The sequence below is a fragment of the Vicia villosa genome, unplaced genomic scaffold, assembly GCF_029867415.1.
Source record: "Vicia villosa cultivar HV-30 ecotype Madison, WI unplaced genomic scaffold, Vvil1.0 ctg.002417F_1_1, whole genome shotgun sequence".
In the NCBI taxonomy this organism is placed as follows: Eukaryota; Viridiplantae; Streptophyta; class Magnoliopsida; order Fabales; family Fabaceae; genus Vicia; species Vicia villosa.
Genome location: NW_026705922.1, coordinates 244,001 through 250,000, shown reverse-complemented (window position 1 = coordinate 250,000; position 6,000 = coordinate 244,001). Strand labels below are relative to the sequence as shown.

At 35.3% G+C, this 6,000-nt stretch overlaps 1 long non-coding RNA gene across 1 annotated transcript; it reads right to left on the bottom strand.

Moving 5' to 3' along the window:
* Positions 1-631: 631 nt before the first annotated feature.
* On the bottom strand, positions 632-1,850 carry LOC131638788 (uncharacterized). Its single transcript, XR_009294772.1, has 3 exons — positions 1,776-1,850; positions 1,479-1,547; positions 632-1,356 (listed from the first exon to the last, which is right to left on the bottom strand). It is a non-coding gene; the product is annotated as an uncharacterized LOC131638788 (long non-coding RNA).
* Positions 1,851-6,000: the final 4,150 nt, after the last annotated feature.

The following is a 6,000-nucleotide window of genomic DNA, read 5'->3' as shown; positions in this document are numbered from 1 at the left end:
ACTATGTTGTTAATGATTTTTTGCTCAGGAGAACAAAATCATTTTCAAACGTAGTTTGGCAATCCTAGCATTGGAGCTTTTCTTAGACACTGCTGATTGGAAAACTATCTTCCATGCCAAATTTAAATACTCAAAGAAACTCATAATAGCAGCAGCATCAAAGAGAAAATTCTCGGAATCGCGGCTAACTAACTCATATCAACAATGTTACATTTAAGAAGTCGAGCCTCAACTAACTCAAATAATTTCAGAGATAAACATGAATCACATTTTATAGAATATTTTTCCCTGATTCAAGCATGAGGATTGCTGCATTTTCAACAATTAAGATTTTTGATTAAATTTTTAGCAAATGCGCTAACAATTTAGATTCAGTTTAAGGTGAAACTGAAAGAGCTTATATGTACAGTTTATTTGAATTTATCTTATAACATGTGTAGTTATCTAAGTATTAAGAAAAACAAAGTAAATAGTTTATGTTATATCCATATTAAGAAAAACATGTATATTGAGATCATATTTTTTTAATTAAAGACATAGTATTTTATATATTTTTTCACTGTCATGTTTCATTTGGACTCCATTTGGCTGTCATTTTCACCGGTGAAACATGTCTAAACATTAGCCTACAAGAAGTTGCATCACAGGTACTTAGCTCATGCGAGGATACATTGGATAATCTTAAAGTTTCTTGTTCTTAATTTTTCTAAGACAATGCACAAAATAAATACTACACCTTTTAATTAAAATTAACTATGATACTTAACGTGTTTCACATACTGATACAAAACTATTACTATGCCAAAACAGGTTTTCTTACCAAATTATCAACTTTGATAACATCAAAATGCAATGTTGAATGTTCTCTTCAACATACCCTGGGTTGGATTAAGGAAATTTTCCTCATCAAGGATTTTTTGTCCTAGACCTAAGTCTTCCAGCAACACTGTTTGGGGTTGGTTTGCTGCGCAGAAACAATAAGCTTCACGGTTGCCGAACCACCCTCGACTTTTTCAAGCTGAATTTGCTCAGCAGGGGTATCCGAACTTCCCTTGACATTTTTAAGCTGAACTTGCTCATCAGGGACAACCAACAGTTGATCTGGATCCATTACCTGGAGCTGATCTTACTATCCTATCACTCATGCTGACAATTGAACTGATATCACTGACATCAGCAGTTAATGTTTCAGCTTTTAAACGTATTGAGTAAACCACCAAATTAGTCCGACTTTGTAGGACGCTCTCAAATCAGTCCCTGAGATTATGAATACTTTAAAAAAGGTCTCTGAATCTATTAGTGTCAAGTTGAAACAAACCTTACTCCATCGATTGAGGCCTTCATGTTTGGCTTGTTCTTCAAATCCAATTTTTCCCAAACAAAACCACATAAACACAATTCATCAATGCCGCGTATATACAATATAATTTAAACACGAAAAATGTTCACACAATTTATGTAGTTGTAGTCTCACATACCTCAGCAACTTTAAGAACACGTTCATTTTTGCGGATTTGCTTCTTCTGTTCCTCGTTTATCTTTTGAATCTGTGGTGAATACATTACTCAAGTTACATCATCCCCAAAACGATTATGTTTTGATGCTAAATTGACACAATTAAATGACTACAGGTGATTATGTTTTAAATGCAACCAATAATAACATTTTAATTTTATTTAGTAAATATGCGCGTCGAGGTCGTGACAATTGCACGTTTGGCTAATGACGATGATTGAGTACAACAACAATGACTCAAAATAGGCAATGTGAATGACCTTTGAAAGTTAGAGATTGTGAAAGTGTGTATAGAATTTGTTTCCAGCATTCTTCAGCATCCTGTTAGACATGAAAAGTTAAATATCGATGCAATAGAGCAATGAACGTAATTCCAAAAAGGCATGTAATTTATGAACCTGTTGCATGAACACTCCATTATGCAGCTGACCAGTTGAGGATACTTTTTTCGCAATACCTAGAAAATTGCGAAACAAATCAGGACGGTACCATTTCGGTCGATAATCCATTACAACAAACCTGCACAGAATCAGGACGTGCTACCTGCACAAAACAGGTTATACAAATAAATATAATGAACTTGCCAGTGGGAACACCCAACCCCTGAGAGGAATGATATGCAAATAAATAATGGTTTTAGTGATAATGTAGCATACACACACACGCGCGATTTAGATGGGGTAAAAGTAAAATACTTCTAAATATAATGAACTTGCCAGTGTAGCTGCGACCCCAACATACTCAGTAGCAGAAATACCAAACTTCCATTGAGGATTCAAGCTCCTAGCAATTTGTCCCATAGATTCCAATATACCACCCAAAGTATTAAGCCAACTGGAGCCAGATATTGAAAACATCTTACTCACCTTTACCCGCAAACCACGCTTATGCACTCCGAGATAATTTACAATATAGTCACTATAAACAGTAGTTAAGAATGTCGATGCAACAGGCTGCTGCAAAGCGTTCCATTCGCTCACCCATATCAAACCATCTGTATCAAAGAAAGATAAAAATTCTAATGAGAAAACATATAGAAATACACACGGACCAAAGAAGAAGTAGACAAAGTAAAAACAAACAGCGATAGGAGTGATTCAATAACATCACTCAATAAACTAACTATCGAAACAGAAGAACCAGACGGGGCAGCAAAGCATCACTCAATAAACTAACTATAAAACTCTATTGAAATCAAATATTCGATGACTTCTTGTAATTGAACAATATTGTTGGCAGTTACGAACAATATCCTCTCACCGTCCGCCGTCTCAGGTTCCAAGGCTTGCCTTCATACTGCACCACATAGTTTGGCAGTTAAGAACAATTCCATGAATCCATCAAACCATATATGCCACATACTGCAACATATAAGTGCGTGCGTGTGAAAAAACATGGTGATAGTCAATGAGTGTGGTGGAAACTTAAGGGTGTGAGAAATAGTTATGTACATATTTGGAATCACAATGAATTTAAAAAAATCTCGGGGACACCGTGCCTCTGTGAAAGTCGCCACCAATCCAAAGACCGTAGATTACACTATTCAATAATTGACAGGGTAGATTCCATCTGATTCAACCATATAATTAACATTAAGCAAGTTTACCTCTAAACCATCAACAGTACATATATCCACTACTTCTTCTGCTGACACACCAAAAGTATCAGTGCAGCAAGTATATTAATTCCATTGCGACCCTGCTGCTTAAAAATACATGAACCCTGACTCTTCCCATTAGTAAGAAAACAACCTCGTACGTAAGTGTGTGTTATTTCTTCAAACCCTCTTCCAACAGCATTCTTTGTATCGACATTGAATCAAACTTTACAAATTTACCTAAGTGAATGGATGGTCCAAAATTTCCAAACTCCTTTAATTTACTGCCTGAAAGGAAGCCAAACATGATAATCAATCACCAAAGACCTATAAAAATAAATTTGAAGCATATACATACTCAACAATCTATTAAAATCATGGAAGTCAAATCATAAATTATATTGTTTAAGTAGATCTAAAAAGCTCATCTAGTCTTAATGTGAAAATTCTAGCTGCTCATAATAAATTGATTGTCTGAGTTAAAGAGAATTATACATCCAATAGAGATCAAGTAGAAGCTTTATTACTATAAAAGTCATGTCTTTCATATTTCTTTTGATGTGGGCCAAGTGTGAGAGAGACACCATTGCTTGTTGCACTGTTATTGATCATAGTCTTTGTTTTCAACTTTAATTGTCTCCATCTACATTAAAACATCGAAGATAAGAACTATGTATACTCAAATACCAAAACACACGATAGGAAAATCTAAATACATCATTAACTACTCACAGAGAGCTTATTCGGATGACGATGTAACCAAATCCTTGATTTCATCCATCAATTTTTGACTGCCAAATTCCACAACAACAAACAAATTAGCAATTTCATAAAATTACAGAAGGCAAGTATTTGTTTTTACCATTGAAAACAAAAGCATGCATTAGTAACTTTGAGTTAACATGATTCACTACACACCTCATCAAAAACAAAAGTACAATAAAATATCGTCCATATGCGGAACTGAAGTGCATAGTGGTTGTACCAAATGTCATAGATGCTGAACCAAAATGTGCAAGTGTTAGAATCAGATTTGATCTGTGACATTTATGAGTCACACAAACTTGTTACACAAAGAACCTGGTCAATGATAAAAACCAAGTAATAAACCCAAAGTTAATAGTTGTCGCATACAAAACAAATGGAGAAAAAACATTCAATGAAAACTCATGAAGGGGGCACGACAGCAGAAAGAAAATAACTCAGACTGCAAACAGATTTTCCAACCTGAACTACAACAAAATACTCTTTTCCAACTATTTTGAATTCTCTGTTGATGATAGTATCAACGAATCCTTGAGAAGACACTTGATTTTCACCTTTGAAGTATAATTTGAATTGCATTTTTTTAGGCTACGTCAAGCTCTGCAGTGCAACAAAACAATACATTGCTTCCGTTTAGAAACATTCATCGGTACAGTCAAAACTAAACATAAGCATACTACACATTCCAAAATTGTTCAGCACATACACCAATACAATCCTACAACATTCACACAAAAAATAAAGCATTATCATCACCACACTAATTATAAAGGAATTCAATCCAAATTCATAACAGAACCATACCATTCATTCAAACCATTCCACATGTACATTTCAGTCAAAATGGTCCCTACCAAACACGCAAACAATTGACTCAGACTCTTGGTATTAGCAGCATCTCTTTGCCAAACTCTTGAAAACTGAAATGCTGAATTGAAATGGCCCGTTGGAATCTTCCCCGACAACGAAACCTCCTGGTTAAACTTCTTTGACACATCATGGATCGATCAGGACCAAAATTTTGTTGATAGCTGACAAACAAACACCTGAAACAGAAGGTATTTAACAATTCAGATATGTAACTCTAAAGCATCGGAAACATGAACTGTCTAATATGGAGTAGCTGTCGAACATGGAATCGCTTAAGCTCTTACCTTCTCGTTGTCGAACACGGAATTGCATAAGAGTAAGAGAATGTCCTTTCACCTTGTAACAATAATAGGTTGCATAAGGGTAAGAGAATGTGAGAACAACACCAAAAATAAATATCCCGTTTCAGAGTAACAAAGGCCAGAAATATCAAACCTAAAAAAATATGTCGACATGAGAAGGCACGCAACCACCACCACCACCACTTATTGCATCCTATACAGAAGAAATAGAAAGTGTTGGATCCGCAAACCCTAAGTCATGAAAGAGTTAGATCTGGAAACCCTAAGCCACGAAAGTGTTGGATCTAGAAAACCTAAGCCACGAAAGTGTTGGATCTGGAAAAAAAGGATGAAGAGGAAGAGCATAATATATCAGAAGCAACTTGGAGTGAAGGTATAAAACATTACCTTCAAATTGCATAAACAGTGGCCGACCACCACATGTTCGTTACGAATCCGACATCGTCGCCAGATTAGTCTTTCGTCATCTTCTCCTCTGTTCGCACCACTGTAGCCTTTCGTTTCGAGGAAGAAGAGAAAGAGGGAGAAGATAGTGAATGAAGAAGAGAAAGAGGAGGAAGAAAAACAGAGACGTGAGAGAGAGAGAAAGAGATAACAAAAATGAGAGAAAGAGGGAGAGATAGATAGGAAAAGAAATGAGAGACAGATAGCAAAAGCAAGAAGCAAAGAAATGCAAAGGAGGTAGCCACGTGGCTCTCTAACAAAGCAAAGGGGCAGTTAGGTCTTTTCCAGAGCATCTAACTTTCTTATATTGTAGATATATAATTATGTTCAAATAAAAATAAATTTATTATTAGTACGTTGATTTTTACTTGTAATTATTTATTTATTTATTTATTATTAGTACGTACGAACTTAAAGATAAATTTATTTATTCAATAACTCGCTCTCACTCTGGAGAAATCCTATTCTACCAGCTCTCTAACTCAAATCACTCAAAACTTGCAACAA